The sequence below is a fragment of the Canis lupus genome, chromosome 23 (assembly GCF_048164855.1).
Source record: "Canis lupus baileyi chromosome 23, mCanLup2.hap1, whole genome shotgun sequence".
In the NCBI taxonomy this organism is placed as follows: Eukaryota; Metazoa; Chordata; class Mammalia; order Carnivora; family Canidae; genus Canis; species Canis lupus.
In genome coordinates, this window is record NC_132860.1 from 24,231,441 (window position 1) to 24,254,990 (window position 23,550).

Sequence of the window (23,550 nt, forward strand, 5' to 3'; positions counted from 1 at the left end):
TAGTTCCAACGACATTGTGGCAAATTGTAAGATTCCACCATTTTGATATCTGAGTAATATTCATTATACATATATATATGAATATATATATAATGCATATATATTCCATATATTTTAATATAATGTTGCTTTCAAAACCCCTGCTCACGCTGCTTCACCTCCTGTGGAGGAATTCCAGCTCCACTCAACTGCACCCAGCAAACATCCCTTTGGGAGATACTCATTTTTCTTTCTCTTCAACAGTCTCCTGTCTATTCCTTGGGACCAAGGTCTCCCACTTTTCTACTCAGAGGCCTTTTCCTGATGCTTCCGTTATGAGTGATGGCATGATTTGTGACATTAAAAATACATGTCTCTCTCAGACATGACATCTTAAGTTCTTGAATTCAGGATATGGTTTATTCCTTATGGAGCCTAGAATATGGCCAATGGCCAATGTACATCAGCAGAGCTGGTGTTGGATAATCGACCCAGGATCACACAACTCATTAAGAGCAAAACTTGATGTGTGTGCCTGCAAGACTTGGTTCATATCCTCTTTGCTTCCCTCCCTGACAATGAGATCTTCTACCCTGGAGATGCTGAGCTTGAACACAAAGATCTTTCTCCTAGAAATGCACATTTCTGGAATCCTGTGGAAGAACTTGGAAATGATATTCTGATAGGAAAAATATTACATATAGGAGTTGTTTTAGGCAGAGGTAACTAATGGAGAAAGATTTACTTTTCAAAAATGCATGACACTGTAAAAATACCAAAGAGTGCAGAAATAAAAGATGAGGCCAGGAGAGGTGATCTCCAAAAACGTAGGTCTCCTGAGATAATCAGTTACATGGAAAATAATCAAATATCAATCTTGCCCTCCTGTCCTATATTTACTTGGGAAGAGATTCCCAAGCTGCTGTTCATCAAAGGAGTTGTACCAAGTTCTGGATCTTATAAAGGCCAAAGAACGTATGGATACTCATTCTGACTTGTGTATTCTGCAGAGAAGAATAACAAATCTTCCTTCTCTTTCCTCCATAGATTCTTTATCACACTCAGATCTCTTACCAGAGGCAGACAGCTTCTGAGATGCCTCTGTTGACCCTTGAGGATGAAATAGAGGCCAATCTCTTGACCCTACAGCAAGACACTACAGAGGTCTAGCTGTAGGGTCAGATGTTCTCTTAATGAACCAACCAGTTATGGGCAACTCAGAGTACAAATTATCGGGAACTTGGTACTAAAAAAAGGAGGGGGGCAAGACACTTACAATATAAGTGTATAATATAAGAAATTATATATCTTACAGTATAAGAAAAGGTTTATGATGAAAATAAGAACTGCCTTTCAGAGAAAAAAGACCAATAAGCTATACACATTAACAGCCCTGGTCCCATAGTTGAAGCCACAAGGGGATGTCTGAAACATTTAATCTGGACTCCAACATCCAAATAGGTAGTATGTAAACAGTTATACTTAGATACATTTTATAAACAAGACTGCAATAATGAAATATGAAAACCACTATGGAAATTAATAGTTTAAGACATACCTTAAACATTAAAGAGAAATACACAGAAATGTATTAATAAAAGACTATATTCACAATAAAAATATCAACGAAACAGAATAAATACATATCCAGGACCAAAAGAATAAGTAAATGCTTGTTATCTAAAAGGAAATTTTGTAGTAGAATATCTACCAAGACAGGGTTGCTTGGCTGACTCAGTCGGTTAAGCATCAGATTCTTGACTCTTGATTTCAGCTCAGGTCATGGACTTATGGTCCTGGGATCAAGTCCCACATCAGCTCTGTGCTCAGAGGGGTGTCTGCTGGAGATTCTCTCTCCCTCTCCTTCTGCCCCTCCGTGTTTGCTTTCTCTCAAATAAACAAATCTTTAGATAATGATAATAATCCTATTAAAAGAATATCCACCAAGAAAATCAAGGAATACTCTTTTCTATTCTGGATGCACAGGCCACTTTTAAATATTATTTGCATTATATTCTCAAAAGAGAGAGAAATTGATTTTCCTCCTACCCAAGAAGGACTCAATTCAAATGTGTTTTCTCATCCTTTCCTAGGAATGCATATAGTTACAAATGAAAGCAAAGGAAGAGATTACGTGCTGTAAAGAACAAATAAGTATTATACCAATTTCTCAAAGAAATAAAATAAAAGTCAATGAATTATCAGTAAGGTGCTCAAAAAAGATAATTATCTGTCAGAATTCTGAGGTTAATGAAACGTCCTTTAAAAACAGAATTAAATACATTTTCATTTAAGAACAAACATTATGTTTTGTATAGAAAAGCATTATCTTCAGATAAATGATAGTGATCCCAGGTGCAGGAAGCCTAAAGAATCAGGAAAGGAGAAAGAAAACAAAAAGGGCAAATTTTCATGTGATTAAAAAATAAGCAAGTAGTGTATAGCAATGCTAATTTTATAAAAAGTCACGTATGGCATATAAACACATACACACTAATGTTTATATATTCATATATATATATATAATTTATATTTAAATACATATATTTAAATAAACTAATACACTAGTATCATAGTACACAATCCATAAAGGTAAAATTAGTTAAAGCCCAGAGACACATAAAATACTAGTTAATACTTGACATTAGTCTTTAGTAAGTCAAGGTTGTAAGTTTTTGTTTTTGAAGATTACTTTAAATATAAATGAATTAAACTCCCCAACCTATAGACATAGAATGGCAGCATGGATTGAAAATTTTAAACAAAGCCAAAGCACTCCTACTGTCTCTGCTCCAGAATTTGCTCCTGGGTTGATTCCAAGTGAGGGAACACTCCTGGTATATCCATACCCTATACCATTTTGTCCAGAATTTAACTCTTCTTCCATATCTGGATGAGAGTGGATTTTCCTTTGGGAAGATAGCTTTGGTTTGGTTTGGTTCGGTTTGGATTTTTGTTGGCGGAGAAGCAAAATACACGAGAGGTGACTAGAGGGGGAGAACAGGCCTGCTCAGGACTTCTTCAGCTAGCCTTTCTCACTGATCTCCCTGGGCACATGGAAGGAATCCCCTCAACTGCCCATGAAGTGCCAAATCTGCTGGAGAGCCCAGCATTAAGGCCCTTCGCTCAAGCCTGCCTGCCTCCTCACCCCTGTGCCCTGTATACCTGCAGGTCCAAGAATCCTTAGGCTACTTCACTAGCTCCAATTCTGAGATTCCCTTGTGAGGATAGGCCTTTCTACCCTTGGACCTCTGGGATCTTCATAGGCTTCCAGAAGGTAGGGAATGTTTGTTTCCCCACCTATACATCGAGTGGCCAGAAATCAAGAGCCAGGAAGCTGGGTTTTCCTCAGAGGCCATGAGATAGCAATAGGGCAGCATTAATGCGATGAGACAGGGGCTTGAGGCTCAAGGGGCCAGACTCTGACCCTGGTCACATAACGACTGCATGGATGGGAGTTACGGAGGGCTTGGGAGCAGGAGAGGGATCCCAAACCTGCTTCTGTACTGTCCTCTGTCTCTTAAAAATCTAGTGTGCTCATCGAGGAGCTCCTCCACCCTTCAGCTACAGGCATCTGCAGAGAAAGAGAGAGCACCCTTCAATAGGTGCTCTGGAGTGAGGAAAGACCAGTCAGTTGCTCTTCCTAAGAAAGGAATCCTCTCAACACCACTATGGCTTTGTTTGCTTTGGCTTGGTGTGGTATGGTTTTGTTTCCATGGGTTCTCATCAGAGATTTCTGAGAGAGAGAGAGAGAGAGAGAGAGAACTGTAGCCTGTATCTCATGCTAGTTGGACCAACAAGAACCCAGTTGTCAAACATTGCTTCCTAAAGCATCTTGAGGGTGAAAAATCTCCATGCCGAGGTCTCAGAAAGGAGTCATCATGATCCAACATTGAAGTGGGTTCCAGAATATGCATAGAGGGAAACCACCAACTCATCCCCTTATAGACCAACGTGTGACCCTGGCCCCTTGCAGTGCACATGGCACCCACACAGGATGCATGGGGATCAATGTTCCCTATACAGCTCTTCATGCAGGAGAGCTGGGTGTACCCTAGACCCTCGATGTCTAAGAATCCCCCGGTCATAACATGCTGCTGTCTCTTCTCAGGTAATTAAGGCTGGAGGAATTAAAATAACTATAGAGAGGTTCAGAAATGCTGAAAAACAACAACAACAACAACAACAACAACAATAACAACAACAAAACCCCACAAAACAAAATCAAAAGAAAGACATGCACACTATTCACTGGTGCTAACATTTTATTAAGGGAAATAAAACACTACACACGACTCGAAGGTAACATTCAAGAACAAAAATGAACTACATGGGTGAAATATTGCCCATCAGAAATCCCACAAAGCTACCACCAGAGAGTCAAGAAAAACTCGTGTCAGGAGAGAATACGGCATCCATTTGCAGAGCACACAGTGGGTACGCCATGCTGAATCCCCCAATGCAGACATGCGTAAACCAAAGAGAGCTTAACATCTTAGATTTTATTTCCATTGGAGTGACAAGTGCTCACTCAAATCTCCCTCCATTTCACAGATAATGTATTTCTGGAAGAACAACTTGACATTCCACAGGGAAGACTAGCCTTTGCCACAGCCAATGGATTTCCCTAAAGAACAGTACAGTGTGTCTGTTGAGGGGTGGGCATCTGAGCACGGCCCCCAGAAACATGAGAGGCAGGACGCTGTGGGCCTGAAATATTCCATGCAATGCAGCTGAGCAAGCGCCGAATCCCCACATCAGTCCAGGAGTGGACCACGTCCTCAGGTCCACAGACACCCCGTCAGGGTGCAGTGGGGTGGAGGACAAGTGTCCGAGGCCAGGAGCTGGCTCATTCGCTCTCAGTGTCTTCTGAGGATGAGGACACCTGTAGGTCATCGTGGAGGATACTCCAGGGGACATAGTCACAGGCTCCATCCAACATCTGGGTGGCAGGAAGGCCCTGAGCAGGGCCTGGCTTCTCGGGAGGAAGGAATGAGGGAGCTGCTAGGAACCTGGAGCTCCAGCAGCTTCTGTCCAATCTGGTGAAGACCATTCTCAGGGGCTGAGTGGGGGCCAGCACAGAGGGCGGCCGTGGGGGGACGGTGCACGGCCGCAGCGTTTCCAGGTGAGGTGTGGCAGGTGTGGGCCGGGTGCCCCTGCTTGGCAGGAGGGCAGATGTCTTCCGGGTCTGCGGGAGCACGGCTGTGCATTCACGTGCACATATGCTTCCTGGAGGACATAGACTCCCCGAAATCCCCAGGTGGGCTCCCTGGATGCTCCTGGGGGTGTGCTGGGTGGGGCTCCATCGCGCTTTCTTTCGGGGGTTCTGGGTCCTGTCTAGGGGCATCTGGGCACAGTTCTTGCCTGGAGTCTGGAGGGCCATTTGGGAATTGTCTGCCAATGCGTTGCTGACAGCGGGACAGGTGTTCTCCTCAGGATACTTGGGTGGTGCCTGGGTGTGTCCCAGCCCATGGACCTTGGTGCCAGCCTGGGGATCTTTGAGGGAGACTGGACAGGGCCTCTTGGCTCTCTGCTGCACAACCAGGCTATCAGCCCTGACACAGGGTTGGCGTGCCGGCTGAGGTGTGTCAGCAACCGGCATTTCCTGGACACCAGGAGGTCCACTAGGTGGGCTGAGGCTGACTTTAGGGCTACTGAGAGGAGATGTGGAATGAGACCGGACACGCACGTCAGGGTTCTCAGTACGTGCTTCCGTCGGCAGGGAAGGCTCAGGGATAGAAGGCCTCCTGGTGGTGTAGACGGGCATCGGCATGTGTGGACGCTGTGGGAAAAGAGAACACACGGGACACCATGAGTGTGGCCTCGGCACCAAGGCAAAAGGAACATTCAGGAAAGAAAGAAACCAACAAATGCCTAAGACCTTCTGAACCACCCCCTCCCCCAGAACAGGGAAAGAAAGAGATGGGATCTGTTGACCTACAAGTAGGGAATCCGGCTCCAGGGCTGGTCCGGAACAAAGGCATGACTGGATGCTGCTCATGCACTTTTGACATCGGGGAGGAACACACAAATTTTAGCCTCACATCGATGCTTCCTCCATTGGACCAGCTCTTCCATCCACTCTGCTCACGAGGCTATAGGAGTCCTGCTGCTGGAGGGTCACAGTGGCAGCTCCTGAGGAGGGATGGGCAGTGGGGGAATGTGTCAGGAAGGACAGCGGCTTGTTCTTCTCTAAGGATGGCATGTGTTCCAGGAGTGTCCGCCAATGACCTTCACATGTCAACAAACCCACTGTTCGCACACATTCAAGGCATAAGGCAACATCATGGGCACCAAGGGAAAAATGGGTGCAAAGACCGGGCCACTCAACTGCCCCTGGTCAGAGTGGAAGTGGAGCCCCGCCCTCCCCCAGGAGGCCAATGGAGCCCAGCGAGTGCCCCACAGAGCACAGCAGCCGGGAAGCAGCGCACACTCACCCTCACATAGTCACAAGATTCTGTGCCTTCCTTCCAGGTGCGCTTCTGCCCCTCTCGGGGTCTCCTGGGGAACCTCTGGAGCAGGGCCTTCCTCTGTTCGGCTTCTTGCCTGCACAAGAAATCAAGCATTGGAAAGGAGAAGGAACTCCCTTCCCTGTCTTCCAGCTGGACACCAGGTCCGGGCTCGGGCCAACATGGTCTTTTCCCTACTCCGCCATTTGACGCCCACGCCTGCCCCTCACCCTGACTAAAGTGAGCCCACCAGGTCGTCCAGGCAGTTTCTCTCATTCAGAGCCTATGAGAGAGTTTGCCTTATATTGTGCCAAGCTCCATACATTCACTGGTGCAGGCACACTGCTCCAGCCACAAAACCCCACACCAAGTCAGCAAGGACAGCACCATCAGCCAAATGTGGTCCCTGTTAGCCTGGGAGCTCCTCTGCCTGCCTCGCCTCTCCTGACTCTGCCCGCACGCTGCAGGGCACACAGTGTGCATGCGCACAGACACGGTGTCTGTCGGTCTCATCCCTGGCATTCGGGTCAGCAAGCCCCATTACTCACCTTCGTCTCTCTACTTTCTCCCTCTCAGCCTGGTTCAACAGCCCAGCCTGGTGCCGCTGGTCCCGCTGACTCCACGGCTCCACGTTCTCCTTCAGCCTCCTGGAGCCCAAGGCCACGGGAATGAGGGTTGCGCCCCAGTGTTTTATGGGGCATCTGGTGCTTGATGCCTTGTGTCCAAAGGCCCCACAGTCCCTGCACTTTACCTGGGGGAGGAAGGGGGAGGAGTCAGTGCATCCATTCAAATGCCAGTGAACCTGCCAAGCACACCAATGGGAGGCCATCCTCAGGGTGTGGCACATGGGTTGAGGACAGAGGACATCCTATCTGGCTAGTGAGGTGCCAGCATAGTGAAGACCTCAGGATGCTTCCTCCACAGCCCATGGAAAGGGGAGGGGAGGGGAGGGGAGAAGGCATTGGAGGTGTCAGGTTGAAGACAGGTGGAAGCATCATTAAGATTAAGATTCGGGAATCTTAATCTGAAGGCTGAATCTGATCTTATGGTGCCCTGGGGCTGATGCTCAGAGCCTCTGAGTGTCCCAATGTGTAGCCTGGGGCATTTCCTGCCCATGTCACATTGGACAACTGAGTCTGGGCCATGATCTTCTGGGAGCCTAGCCTGTCTCAAGACTCCTGGCAGAGCTCCTGCTTCAAAACCCATGCCAGCCTCCACACTTACCCTGGGATCCTCCTCCTCTGGTCTGGGAACTCTGAGGGCCAGTCCTGCTGTCTGTGGCCTCTTGCCCTTCTGGGCTCTCAAGGGTCTGTTGGGCCCAAGCTGGCTGTGACGCACCGCCATCAGTCCCACGTCCTGGAGGGACAAGTCAGTCTGCTTCGGGGATGGGTTTCGGGTAGCCTGAGGCAAAAGAAACAAGTGAGTCCTATTCACCATGACATCGGCCTCCTCCCTGTACCGTCTTACCAAGGAGGCATTAGCGAGTGTCAGGACATTTGTGCCAAACACACAATTCCCACTGTCTCTTCTCTTTCCTCCTTCCTGTCTACACCCTCCTGGCCAAGCCACATCCCCGCTCTGAGGAAGCCCACCCTGGAGGCTCAGGGACTCTTGTTGACACTATCATTAAGTCTCTCCAAATCCCCTGTGGAAACAAAACCAGGGACGAGACCTCTCCCGATTGAGGCCCAGTGGGATCCACCATGGAGCACGCAAAAGGCAAAAGCATCGGGAAAGTGGGCTTCCCTCTCTCATATCTGAATGCCCCTTGGGACACCAGAGGAAGCCATAGTTAAGTCCAGATACACTGGGAAAACACATTCCCCTCTACTCCATGGGAAGCTGCCCATCTGAGCACTTCCATTCCATGTGTTCGTGGCAGTGCCCCTAATTAACTGCCATCGAAACTTTGGGAAGTGAATTTCTTTTCACCTTGCGAACCAGGTAATTCTTCTATTGAAAAAAATGTCAGTTATTTATGGGAGAGAGAGAGAGAGTGTGTGTGTGTGTGTGTGTGTTTGTGTGTGTGTGTGTGTAAGGGAGAGTGATCACCTGAGTTGTATGGACAGAGGAAGAAGCAGACACTCCCTGGGCAGGAAACCCAGTGAGCGCCTGGATTCATCTCCAGAGCCTGAGATCATGACCCGACCCAAGTCAGACCCTGAAACAATGGAGCTGCGCAGGCACCCTGATCCTGTGTCTTCTCTAGGTCTGCAGTGCCCACTGAGACATTTACAGGCCTTCTGTCCCTGCTCGTCTACCACCCCACACCAATGTGACACTCGAGGCCCCATTCCATTGGCATTGGAACCTCTGGGTGTCCTGGGCATTCACAGCCATGCCTTGGCTCAGTCCCTGCTCTTAGAACATGTTAGACCAGAAAGAGTCCTTAACCCATGGAGGAAGGGCCAATCTCTCCACCATTTCCTCACTGTCCCATTATTCGCTCAGGAAAGGTAGGACCAGTGGTCCGAAAACTCACCTGAAGTGCAACTGTGGTCCTCACGCCTGTCAGGAGATGCTGGGAAAGGTCCTGGACAGGCTCCACTGCAGGAGACGGTGTGTCTCGTGGGAGAGAGGGATGGTGAGGAATGGCCACTTCCGTTGCTCCCTGACTTTTATACTGCTCCGAGGTCACGTGACGTTTCAACCACTTGAAAGACATCCATCTAATCCTCTTAGCTGCAGCAGGGTTTGAGCCAATCAGCAGCTGCAAGGAAGCTAATGATGCCCTCATGAGAAAGATTTCTATGACTCTGTGTGTGTGCCTGTGTGTGTGTGTGTCTGGGTGTGAATGGAGATGTAGGTCCATGCGGATTTGGTGGATACCAAAATTTCTGCAAGTGAAATTATATTGGTATATTTCAGCGTGGGAATTAACCTCAGGACTCATGGTTCCTGAACTATTTGTATTTTGCCAGCACTTCTGCTCAATTTAGAGCTAATAGCAATAAGAATGGGGTCACACTTTGAGGTTATTCATAATGTAATATCCTTTTTGTCAATTAACTTTCAGTTAAAAACTGAAATATCATAAAGAGCAAAAGCTTCCAATCGGCACTAATCACTTGATTGGATTAAGGGATTTGGGAGTGGTCCCTTTCTCATAGAGACCTATCAGGCCAGCCCACCTCCTCATCTTGCCTCCCTCAACAGACAGCACCTTCAGGTCTTTCTCAACCTCCCTAACAGCAGCCCCGGCACCTTTCTGAACACAATTTGATCCGAGTTTCCATGTTGAATGGATACCTTTATGAATGTCCTTTTTCTTCTTGAGTAACTTCAAGTGAGCGAAGGAGAGTTAGACGTTAGTGCTCTAGAACAGGGAAGATCTCTTTCCCAAAGGAGCTCAGGTATCCCAGGGGAACGCTTTCTCCTCACCAGTCAGAGGCTTTGAGGCTGTAACCAATTATTTGGGGTATATGGTGTCCATGCTTTGCTTCTGCACTTCCATCTCTCTCAACTATGATCTCAATCTACAAAGATTATGAAGGTTTTGATGAATACCAGTATCTGCCTAGGTGTGGCCTGGGTCCACCACAAGAGAAATCCTCTGGCTGGTTTTATGCTTTTGGGAAACATTCCTTCGAACTCCGTTTCCTACAAGAGTCTATATCCTAAATGCAGTGTTTATATGCCTCATTTTAACTGTTCCTCAGGGAATTCCACCCCAATATCCTTTATATTCTCTTGATTCAGTTGGAGTACGTTGTAGGCTTGTGCCTTTTTCCACATTACTGAGTAACACTGGACTCCACAGATCTAATTGAATTGGATGTGGGAACATTGATGCAAAGATGCAAACATGTTTCATTGTTTGTTTCTTGTTTAAGATGATAGATAGATAGATAGATAGATAGATGATAGATAGATAGATAGATAGATAGATAGATAGATAGATAGTTAGATGATAGATAGATTTGAGACAAGAAGAGACCAGAGAGAAACCACAGAGTAGCAGGAGAGTGGGGGCTGAAAAATAGAGGGAGAGAGATTCTCAAGGAGATTACCCAGCAGCCATGCTGCTGGGTGCTGAGCTGCCTCCCACATTCCTGAGACCAACGTGTTTCACATTATTTTTCATTTCCAGTTAAGAAGCATAGGACACTAAGGCCCTTGACCAGACATTATCTAGAACACCTCAACTGCCAAAGCAGCCACATTGGAAGGAATTGGCATCGGATTCCTTCCTGACAGTGGGGCTTTTCCTTATCCACTACTGTCTCACGTCTATGAACCAGAGTATCTTCACTCCCTTGCTCTTACTCTGTGTGGGATTTCTTAAAATTCCATTCTCTCCCTGAGTTCCCTTCCTTGTTTATGGAGTCTTCAGGTACCATGTTTCCTTGAATTCTTTGCTTCTGTATGATCCCTGGCATGTGAGACCCAACATGCTAGAGCCACCACATGGAACTGGTTTACTTAGATGTCTCCAAATGGAACAATCCCGAATGCAACAAAATGTATTGTTTCCATAAGGGTTCCAAATTGTGTATCACACAATCACTAAAAATTTTAAAGACAGGATTAGCTCTGTCCACTGCCAGAAGAGTGAATGCAATGGCTTCTGCTAAAGAAACTAAAATACTGTATTGAAACCTCCTCATCTCGCCCTCTGGTAACAGGAGGCTAATGCATTTTATGTCTCCTTATCACCACTCGGTTGGGTTTCTTGTCCCAGTAAAATGAGCACTTTTAATAATATAACTGTGGAATGGATTGTTCCTATCTCCATGCCTTTACTGTGGTTGATTACCAACAGTGGAGAGGCAGAGGTAAGATGTGGTCCATCTGTGGTATCTTCTATTAGAGCAGTTGGTAATGGGATAATGCATTCCCCATGTGAGGAGGCAATCTCCCTAGAAGCTGTTTCCACAAGTCTCCTGCATGAGCTCAAACCTGTTACGACACACACATGCCCCCTAGGATATCTCCTGTGAAAAGCCCTGACTTTGTTTTCTCCTGCTGGACAACACAAAAGCTCAGGAAGGGAAGTCAAGTAATCCCTTCAGCTTACATCCACCCACCATGGCCAGGAACCTACCCTCGTTGTCAACCTCACAGACCACTGATTCAATGTGGCCTCCCAGATTAAGCCTCCACATACCGCCATGGAATCTAGCCTGGGGCTGTCCCCAAATCCCAGTTTCAGCCCAGATCCCTATTGTGAAAACATTTCCAGCCTGACATCTTGCAAAATGTTGATGGAGCCAGGACTCAACTCATTGTCACCTGGAAACAGGTTGGAGGTCTCCCTAGAACTGCATCCAGGATTGGCAATTCCGGGTTCCCTGGAAAGGACTGGGGAATCTGTTCTGTGGGAGGCTATGCAGATTCTTCGGTCTGTCCTCCTGACTAATAGATCTTGATATAGAGTGAAACACCTTAAGTGACTAATGGATACCTGGACAGGATGAGCATTGACCTCCAGACACCTACTCAGAGAATTCATCTGCTGACTGTCCAGCCTCCACAGTCCCCACAATGTGCTATCCAACCATCTCCTGGTCATCCCTCCCAGGTGTCTCTACTAGCCTTGGCCAGAGATGGTGTGCTCCTGGTTCAAATCTACTCCCCCCACCTAATTTTTCACACACACTTCTTCCTGGTCAGAGCCCTCATAACTGAAGAGACCCTGAAGAATAATGTGCCCATGTCCCATTGCATGTCCTCTTAAATGGCTCCTGGCGCTTCCCCTATATTAATCCAGTGAGTAGGAGTGAGACATTCCCATAGAGGGAGGATATGAATTTAGGTTGCTGCTGACCTAGACGTGGCTGCAGGAATTCCACTCAGGGTAAACAGGCAAAGAAGCCTCTGTGAGGAGCCAGCCTGGAAATAAAATAATTATTTCAAATATCTGAAATACTGGGGAGTAAAAGCATGCACACCAAATCATATGTTGCAGTCTTCTATTAAGAATAAAAAAAACACACAACTGCCTAATAACATTTTAGATCAAAAATGAACAAAGCAGATGCAATATTCCCCATAACAATTTCAGAAAAATAATATCAACAAGTACAGAAAATGTCTTCTAGGAGAAAACATGGTATAATTTGCAGATCTCTGGATGGGATCTTTTTCTAAATCAGAAATTCAGACATTTGTAAAACAGTTTCAGATTAACTTGTTTACTTCTGTTTACAACCAATGTACAAATTGCCAGGATGATTTACCTACATTTTTTAGAAAATGTATTTCAAAAAAAAAAAAAAAAGAAAATGTATTTCAGTAAGACAAACTTGACATTCTGGATTGGTAAGCACCCTTTGAGATTCCCATATATATACCTAACGAAAAACTGCAGTGTCTGTGTAGTTTGGGGGAGTATATGTGTAGGCGCCCAAAAGCATAACACGTAGCACATTGTGGACTTGACCATTTCCAACTAGTTCAGCGGAGGAATTGCTGGTTCACCATATCAGTCCAGGAGGGGGACATATCCTTATTCCAACAGACTCCTCCTGAGGGTCCTCTTCTGTGAAAGACAAGTCTCCCAGTCCATGAGCTGTCTCATTCCCTATGACAGTCTTCAGAGGACGAGGATACCTACAGGTCTTCTTAGGAAACTCTAGCAAACACATACACAGAGGTTCCCTCACTCTTTAAGACACGATAAACTGTGTTTGTAAAAAAAAAAAAAAAAATTCCCAGACATGAAAGAAACCTTGACACTTTCTATCTCTAATCTGCCTCTGTTACATGAAAATCTACAAAAAAGTGTGATTTCTTCTGCACAGTTCCTATTGTCCCTTACTTTCCAGTAAGGGTGGCATGTCCAAGTTTGAATACAGAGTGAACATACATTATGATGAGATGTCACAACTGCACATCTATGGTCACACTCAGAAGCTTTTGGTTATCATGCGATAATTTTCATTCTACAATCAATTTGTCAATTACTTCTGTAAGAAATAGAATGATAACACAGAGCACCTATAACCTGACCTCAAAAACCATTTTGCTAGATTCGTGAACTTGGCACTGTTTTTCTGAGGTATCAACCCAGGTCCAAACGTGAATTTGAACTTGTCTGAAATCCAGAGTCCACTTCTTCTGTGGCAGAAGGTGCCACATAGCAGACGGTAGCAAAATATTCATAGGAACTTATGTTCAGTGGGAGGCTGGGCATTTCCCCTTGGAATAAGAGTCCCTGTCAGTTTCCTTCTGTGCCGTCTTAATGTAGGAGATAGTGAAGGGAACATAATACATTCAATGAGATTCAATCAGGCTGGATGCAGTTATCTCCCCAAAATAAGCATTTAATTCCTTTCTTACCATTTCCAAGCAATGACCAAAACACATCGCTGGCAAGGCCCCACGCATGCTTCTGTTCAGGCAAATATTCTTTTGATATAAATAGAAGATAAGCAATGGGAAGTGCGGAGCATGACGAGAGGGTCGAATATACTTCAAATCCAGGTCCTCAGCATCATATCCACTCTCAATCCTGACTGCTCACTACCTCTCACCTGCAAGTTGCCCCTACTCTCCCCAAGGCTGAAGGAGAGGCCGGTTCCAGGATAGACCCCATATGAATCCACACTATTCCAATATAAGATCATGACAATGAACCCGCTTTAAATGTCAGTGTCCTCTAGTTTCAGTCGAAGGCCATAGCCCAGGAACACACCCAGATAGATGGTTCTTCCATACATACAGAACACACATTTCACACAACACCAAATATTTCCAGTGTGGGACTGTGTTCGGGTTTGGTGAGTGAGTGACACCGTGTGTGTGTGTGTGTGTGTGTGTGTGTGTGCGCGCGCGCGCGTGCGTGCCCATGTGCAATAAAGTTAGTAGACACATCCCTGCACTGCTTCCCCAGACCTCTGTCCCTTCTTGCTCGTCCTCTTTGTTGGTCTGGCTCTCCCTGGCACATGAGGGACTTTGGCCACATCCCCGGCCACCTGAGGTGGGATCATCCCAGCTGCAGTGTGGAGCAGGTCCATGGTTTGCTGAGGATTATTCTTGGGCATCTCATGTCTGTATTTGGAGTGCTGAAGGATGACTGCATTCTCAGGAAGAGCAATTTCTCTTCTCCTGACATGAAGTTCAGGCTTAGGTCGGTTGCATTCTTGGAGGCATCTCCCCTGGTCTAATGTGGTTTGTTGCCTTGAGGTCTCTTCCCCGTGCTCCTCTGACTCAGCAAGGTTCACAGTGGGATCCCTTGTGCTCTCTCCTGAGGCCTCACCCACCTCTGCGGGGTCTGCCTCGGGAGATACGATTCCTCCCTCGACTGACCCACTCACAAGGTCTCTTTCATATCGGTCTTCTGCATATAAAATAGGACATAGGCAAGTTGGCGCAGGGCACAAGTCACAACGCAGGCGCTGACCTTAGCATCATCCATTTTATGCCACTGGCCATTTCCTGCCTTTACGAAACAGAAATAACGTCCACTGTGGCAACTCCACCCAGCATGCACCAGCACGGCATAGAGCACATAAACCAAGGGTCCTGCCCTCTGCTCAGACAGGGAGTGTTGCATGTCAAGGCACTCAGGATATTGCATCTCCTTAGTCATTTTGTTGCCTGTGAAGTCTGAGAATCGTTTCAAGACCAGGATGAGGACTTTTGCACAACTGTGCCAAGTCAACACCTTGGACGCAGGCACTTTCTCTAGACACTTACTACAATGGTAGGCATTTTCACCTTCAAGCATTTCGGGCTTCACCAACTGCTCCAAAGCTTGGCTGACACTCTGAGCAGCCCCGATGTCCAGGCTGATGTCCAGGTAAGGTTCCAGAGTGCTGGAAAAGCCTTGGCAGTGGAGACACTGGATTTGTGACCTCCAGTACCCCCCAAAGCTATGCTGGATGAGGGTGCTGTCCTGAGCATGCTGAGAGTCTGAGGGCTTGTCTTCAGGCAAGCATGCTTGCTGCATTGCATCCAGAATGAACATGAGATACTCATGGGCATCTTCTTGCTTGTGTGTGTGGAAGGCGGCGAGCAGGAGTGGAAGGGGTCGGAGCACACGTCCAGGATGGCAGAGAACCCGGGTCATGTGAGCCTGCAGAGTACACAGCGTGCAGGATGTCTGCTTCCTACAGGCTGTCCCGTGCTTCTGGGACAGCACGTAGCTGGCAAGGGGCTCTGTGTAGGTCAGACACTGTAGGGTTGCATTCACGTAGCAAGTGTTCCCCATGTTCTGAAGCCCAGCTCCCACCTGGGAAAGATCCTCCCAACTCAGAGGCGTCTTGGTGGGAGGCCACCCTGCTGATGCGGGAGCCAAAGGATCAGTCAGGGAGGAGAGTGTCTTTGATGCAGGGGATGTCTTCTCAGGCAGAGAGGGTCCTCCGTGCACTTCAGCACCACCTCTCTTTGACCAGCATGATTGGGGTTTGGGAGAGTCGTTGAACTGAGATGCCTCTGAGCGGTGGAGGTAGGCAGCCTCCATGTCGGCAGAAACAGTGTCCACAAGATAAATTCAACCAGGAGCTTCAGGTCACAAAGGGATGCTTCTCTCACTGAGCCAGTTTCCAAATGGCAGATAGTGACCCTCACCTCCACCTTTTATGGCTTTTGGGCCCTGGGATAAGGCACAAAATCCTCTAATCCACTGGAATCGCTTGATTGGATTACAGGATTTGGGTGTGGTCCCTTTCTCATAGAGAACATTCAGGTCAGCCCACCTCCTAATCTTGCCTCTGAAAACAGCCAACACATTCAGATTCTTCTCAACCTCTTTAAGTGTCCCTGCACCTTTCTGAACAGAGTTTGTTCAGAGTTTCTATGTTCAAAGGAAATCTTTTTGAAAGTCCTTTTCCTTTGACTAACCGCAAGGGAGCCAAGGAGTGTCAGATGTCAGTCCTGTAGGACAGGGAAGATCACTTTCCCAAAGGAGCTGAGATATCACATAGGAACACGTTCTCCTCACCAGCCAGAGTGTTTGTAGCTGTAACCAATTATTTGGGAACGTGGCAGCCATTGCTTTGCTTCTACACCTTCATCTCTCTCTACTATGATTCCAATATACAAAGATTATGAAGGTTTAGATGAATATCATTTTCTGCTTAGGTGTGTCTCGGGTCTACAACAAGAGAAATTCTCTGGCTGGTTTTATGCTTTGGGAAAGATTCCTTTAAAACTCCTTTTCCTGCAAGTCTATATCTTAAATCCAGTTTTCATATGCCTAATTTTAACTGTTCCTCAGGTAATTCTGCACCAATATCCATTATATACTTTCGATTTAATTGGAGTATGTTGTAGGCTTGCACATTTTTTACACATTATGGTTTTGGCAGTTGTAGATGCAGGGAGGAAGGCACTGCGGTGGCTCGTGGTTTGGAAATGCCATTATGGTTTATTCTGCTTACAGAATTAGTAGTGTCTGTGGAAATTTTGAGTCGACAAGACAATTAATTCCTTCTTGTGACCATGACCTTTTCCAGTTTATGCATTTGGGTAAGTCTTAGGAAAGGTGGAAACCTAAGTCCATTTGTCTTCTTTACTAAACAGAGGCCAAGAACAACAGGAGCATTTTGCCAGGCCTTGGTCAGTGACTGGGCTTCAGAAACACTGGGGCCCTGCTGAATTCTTGACGTTCACTTGTCATCACTGGACACTAAGAGAATAAAAGTGTCATCTTTGACACCACCATGTTTTAGGATATTTATTCTGTAATCACGGAGTCCAAAAAAATTTTGTGTAGGATGCTCTTTATGATATCTCCGTTTTTAACTGGAAGTTTTAATTGACAAAATGAATGTTACATCATGAATATCCTCAAACTTTGACCCCATTTTCATTGCCATTAGCTCTAAATCGAGCAGAAGTGTTGGTAAAATACCAATAGTCAGGAAACAGGAGTCCTGAGGTTAATTCCCACGCTAAAATGTACCACTATGATTTCACTTGCAGAAATTTTGGTATCCACCAAATCCGCATGGACTTACATCTCCATTCAGAGACACACACACAGGCACACACACATAGAGCCCACCCGCTGTGGGCTCTGCAAATGGACATTGTTTTCTCCTGAGATGGGTTTTTCTTGTGTCAATGCTGGTAGCTTTGCGGGAACTGTGATTGTCAATATTTAACTCATGCAGCTTGTTTATTCTTTAGTGTTAATTTAGAATTGTGTGTAGTGTTTTATGTCCCTTAATAAAATATTAGCACAGATGAATAGCGTGCATGTCTTGCTTTTGATCTTGTTTTGTGGGGGTTTTTTCTCGGCATTTCTGAACCTCTCTATAATTATATTAATTCCATTAATTCCTCCAGCCTTAGTTACCTGAGGGGAGACAGCAGCTTGATCGGTTCAGGGAATACGTAGACATTGAGGATCTCCTGCACACCCAGGGTTCTGCGTGAAGTACTGCATAAGGAACATTGATCCCTGAGCATCCAGGGTGGGTGCCATTAGCACCACACGGGGCCTCGGTTGCACGTTGGTCTGTAATGGGACGAGTTGACGGTTGTCCTCTATACATATCCCAAAACCCACTTCAATGTTGGTTCATGCTGCCTCCTTCCTGAGGCCTGGGCATGGAGATTTTTCACCCTCCAGATGATTTCCCAAGGAGGCAATGTTTGACAAGTGGGCACATAATGGTCCAATAACACGAGACCCAGGACTGGTTGCTTCCTTCTGACTCTCTCTCTCTTTCTCTCTCTGTCTCTCATCCTCAGGCATATCTCTGATGTGGGCTCATGGAAACAAAACAATACAACACCATGTGAAACCAAACCAAATGAAACTAAATGAAACAAAACCAAATCAAACCAAACCAAACCAAACCAAAGCACATCCATTGTCGTGTTGAGAGAATTTCTTTTTTTAGGAAAAACAACTGACTGCTCTTTCCTCGCTCCAGAGCACATGTTTAAGGGTGTTCCCTCTCTCTGTGCAGATGCCTGTAGGTGGAGGGTAGAGGAGCTCCTGGATGAGCGCACTGGGCTTTTAAAAGTCAGAGGTCAGTAGAGAAGCCATGGTGTGGGATCCTTCTCCTGCCCCCAAGGCCTAAGTAACTCCCATTCATGCAATCATTATGTGACCCAGGTCAGAGTCTGGTCCCTTGAGCCTTGGGCCCCGGTCTCATCCCATGAACACTTCCCTATTGCTATCTCACGGCTTCTGACGAAAATGCGGCTTCTTGGGCACTCAAGGGATGCGTGCAGTAATAGAAATGTTCCCTACTTTCTGGAAGCCTATGAAGATCCCAGAGGTCCAAGGGTAGAAAGGCCTATCCTCACAGGGGATGTTGGGATTGGAGCTAGTGAAGTAGCCTAAGGAGTCTTGAACCTGCAGATATATAGGGTACAGGGGTGAGGAGACAGGCAGGCGTGAGCAAAGGGCCATAAGGCTGGGTTCTCCATCAGAATTGGCACTTCATGTACAGTTGAGGGGATTCATTCCATGTGACCAGGGAGACCAGGGAGAAAGGCTAGCTGAAGAAGTCCTGAGCAGGCCCGTGCTCTCCCCTCTAGTCACCTCACGTGTCTTTTGCTTCCCCGCCATCCATTAACCAAAGCAAAGCAAAGCAAAGCAAAGCAGACCAAACCTGTCTTCCCAAAGGAAAATCCACTCCCATCCAGATATGGAGGAAGACAGAGTTATCTGGACAAACTGGCATAGGTTATGGATACACCATGAGCGTGAGACACTAAATCTCAAAATTGTCAAGAAGCAAAACTTATAGATGGAGAACCATAAAATGCATTCCAGTGACAAAAAGCCAAACATGAAGAATGTATCTATAAAATAAAAATGTAAAAAAATTGATGTTAACAAAAGCCTTAAAATCAGAGTTGAGAAAATATGAAACCAGGTGAAAAGGGGAAAAACACAAAAAAGCATCGTATAATTTTAAACCGCAGGTATAGGAATCATTAGGTAAATGCTCAAATTCTGTATACTGTGTTGTCCCACACCCGGGATACGCAGTCCTTTGATGTCCATAAACATGGTGTTCATGGGATCTTCGGAGCTGATCTTCCGGGGGAGGGGCATGCTGCACTGATGCACAGTGGTCTGTTGCTCGTCTGGTTTACACCTCCCCTTGCCACGGGGTCTGGCTCATTGTGAGCTCTTTCTGGTTTTCCTGTGTGGCTTCGTTCCCTGAAAGCTCCCTGTGCCACTTTAGGAGACCAGCACAAAATGGCTGGAATCTGATCTCCAGTCTCAGAGCAGAGAGATCAGGCTCCTGCTCTTCAGTCAGCTCTCAGGGACAAGCAGGAGTCACTGCTGGGGGTGCCAGATGCTGCAGACTCCTGTGGTGGATGCCCAGACCAATCCGCCTGGAGGAGAGAGAGGGTTGCCCTGTTACTGTTTGTTCCAGGGTCTCTGCACTGAGGGCTGTCCCCCGGTGGTGCACCTACACCCTCTGTCTCTCCCAGGGCAAGGCGCAGGGTCCCCACTTCCCCGTCCCTTGCAGAATTCCCAGGTGGAGAGTGGTCAGCCGACTAGGCAAAGTGGCTCCAGTTTTACGGCCAACTGAGCTGAGAGCCCCCTTGCACTCTTGGTGACCATGACCAGTGTCCACAGCCCAGGATTTGGGAAGGCCACCCCCTCGGGCATCCCCATTCTTTCTGGAATTCTGGGAATTCTGAGACACTGTGTCCGGACTAGTGTCTGCCCATTTCACCAACTGAGCTCCTTTCAGGCAAGGTTGTCTCTCACCAGATCAGATTGCTAAGGCTTGCAATTGTGGGCTCCGTGGCCCTTTCCTTTCCCAATCCTGGGATGTGTAAACTGCCTGCCCTGCCATTTGCCTTCTGATGTATCACTTTGGATTCACGTCTCGCATCTCCCACCTTGCCGAGGGTGGTTGCTTTTCTACTTGCAGAGGTCCAGCAAGTCTTTTATTAAACGTCATGTTGACTTCCTGGCTGTTCACAATGATTTGGTAGCATCTACCTAGCTTCAAGGATCCAGATGAACTGAGGTCCCCAATTCTTCTACCATCTTGCCCCTTCCCTATAATTTTTCATTTCAATTGTAATTTTGCCACTGATTTACAGACTTGAACTCAATGATTTTTTAAAATATATTTATTCTTGAGAAAACAATAATCAATTTGCCAGGCTCCTCGGGGAGTTGGTGCATATACAACGCCTAATATCTTTTGTAAGTTATCATAGAAATACAAGTATTGTGATGAAGCTATTTGGAGTTAATGATGTGCATAGAAACAGGGTTAGAGGATGATAACACCTCTAACTAGTTCATATCCAAAAGTAGATACTGATGCATTGATGGGAAGCCAGAATGGTCACTGTCCTCCTAATTTCTGTCAAATGCACTTAGTCCTATTTGGGAAATTTCAAATTCGATGTAGAAAACTCTTCTTGTTTAACTGATGTGCAGTATCTGATGGCTCTAGCTTTGCTTATTTAATAGAGGATGCACGGGCATAGCTCGTTGTTTTCCAATCCCGAGGAATCCACCCACATGTAGAGAAAGTATCCTCTTTCGTTTATTTATTTATTTTTTTTAATCCTCTTTCTTTTAGAATATAAAATAAATATGTGTCACTTGCTTCAAAAAGTTAAAATACATTGGGTCCAGAAGTGACGAGGTCTGAAGACAGGTGGAAAACCATTTGTCTTACTTAGACAATATTTAGAATCGTTCATTTATGTGTGGATGTGTGTGTTGTTCGAGTATCTGTGTGTGTTGGGGGTTTGTTTCAGGAAAGAGGGTCTACCTGGAGGAAGACCAGACCTTGCCCACCCCACAAGCTGTCCTCCAAAGCCCCATCTGCCCTGAAAACTCTAGTGATGAATGACCTGTCACTCTTCCTGCAATTTTCTCTATCCTACAACAGTCATGTCTGGGTCCAGGTGTGACTCTGAGACTGGGCTAAATAGTTCCCTCTGTGCCCTGAAATCCTGTGTCTGTCATTTTGGCTGGAGCCGTTTTGTAAAACCTACCAACCTTTGCATCCCTGGATCCAGGAATTCCAGATCAAAGAAGACTGATATAGTATTTTTGGAATTAAAGGGTTTAAACTCACAAAGTGGAGTTCGATTTTGAATGACTACATCCAATGCAGTCACTTTTATTGTTGATTTGATCTAAATTGACAAGAATCTTAAGTGACATGGAAATAGGGCAGCACGCATGAATGACGAAGGAAAAAACCACAGAAAAATCCACATATACAAGTCAGTCTGTAGATTTTGGTATCCAAACTTCTGCTGGATTAACATGTGCTTTCATACGCACACACACAAGCGCACACATTATTTGATCTTATCTCATGAAAACCTCCATAATTACCCATTCAGCTCCCTGCACGGTGTGGCCAGCACCTCCAGGAGGCCCTTCTCCCACCTGTGCTACCCACACCTGAGGAAGTCCACCCACCTGGTTCGCATTCCATGGGGGAAGTCACAGGAAGGAGCCTTGCACGGTGATCTCAGACCAGCAGGGGGCGACGCTGGCCAGCACAAGTTTTTCCTAGGCTTCCAGGAGGACCCCACTTTGTGCAGTTGCTCAGGCTGGCAGGTGTGCAGCTCCACACTTTGGGCTGCAGCGTGTGCAATTGCTAGAGCTGCAGAGGCACGATGAATATTTACAGAAGGTCTGGGAACGTGGTATTCCCACCTTGCAACTCTAATGTTGGCACAGCTGGACACTGCATTCTGAGGAAAGGTGAAAAAATCCTTCATGTGCTGTGCTTCCAGTACTCCACAGTCCTTGCTCATCCCCTGTGCAGCCCCTGCATCTGTGGAAATCGTGGCTTTCAATGGAAGACTGGAGGCCCTACTGAGAGTTAAATATTGGTTTGGAAAAGAGTAGATAGGTTGTGACCCTGTAGGAGCCAGGAAGTTTCTGATAATACTGCCCTGCTAGTAATTGCTCCTCAAGATTCACCTCTGGCTAGGAACTTCCAAGCAGGGAAGGAGGCCTGAGGAATCGCTCTCAAGAACAATGTTACTCCCTATCTATTATTCGATCTACTGTTTTGTCCACCTATCCCTGAAGAACCTATCTGTAATCCATGTCTCCTCCATCATCTCTCCATCATACACCTAGAAATATCTCATTCATCACAGTCCACATATTCACTTTCACATAATAGGAGAGGAGATGATTTTCCCGCTGCTGTGCACCTGATTTCACAGAAACTACTAAGGCAGGACTGTCTTGGCCCAGTACATAGTAGTTTTTAAACATAACTGTCTTGTGTTTTAAAATGACTTAGCTTGTGAAAAGTCCATTAAAAATGACATTGGCACAGGCATGTTGACTTCCATGTCTCTTAAACATCCTGCCTGCAATGCTGCTACTTTCTGGTGAATAACTCCATGACCAAGAGAAGAGAAAAAGAAAGTAGAGGAGCCCCAGTTTGCACAAACACCACAGTGTCCTCCATTAACTTGGTAATGAACATGTCTGCACGTGGCCTGGCCCAGAGCCTGATCCTTTATACTCCTGAGCGCTTGCCCCCAGGCCTATAGCCTTCCCCACCGCTGTGACACAGTCAGCACACACTAGCTGCACTGGAGCTTCAGTTCTGTGAAAGCAAGTGTTCCAGAAGACATAGGAAATAACCGGCCCCCTCCTGGACTCTTCTAAATAGCACATGAGTTAGTGAGTGTGCGTATCCAACATAGATATCATTTAATTTGGAATAATTTGTGTGGAGTCAGTCTTCTTGAATGTGTAACTCATGAATCGAAGTGTGAAGAGAAAGGACGGTTTTCTGAAATAGCTGCAGTTTTGAACACCTGACCCAGGGTTACAGGGCACCAAGGGTTCCATTCAGGAGCAAATCCACAACCCCAGACTCAGAATCACAACAGGAGTCCAGACGTATACCTTCTGACTCCGACCTTCTTCCATGCAAACTTCCTTCCTGGAAAACACTCACAGTCAAACACACACACACACACACTCACACACATTAAATAGTATTGTTGAATTGGAAAGACAAATGGTTTTCCAGATATTTTCCTACCCCATCACTTTTTGCTTCAATGCATTTCTGCATTTTGGAGCAAACAGCTCATATCTAACACACATTTAAAGAAGAGGACAAGTGCTTAGTTACTTGGATGTGTCTCTGAATTACTCGGGAAAGAGAAATGTTGAGGCACATTAGAATATCTTTTTTTTTTTCAAAGAAGCAAAATTAACACTCATCAGATAATGCATCATTTT

The 23,550-nt window shown here is 46.2% G+C and overlaps 1 pseudogene; it reads right to left on the reverse strand.

Annotated features, from left to right (window-relative positions):
- Positions 1-6,099: 6,099 nt before the first annotated feature.
- Positions 6,100-19,392, reverse strand: LOC140615312 (ubiquitin carboxyl-terminal hydrolase 17-like protein 6; annotated as a pseudogene).
- Between the last annotated feature and the right edge of the window lie 4,158 nt (positions 19,393-23,550).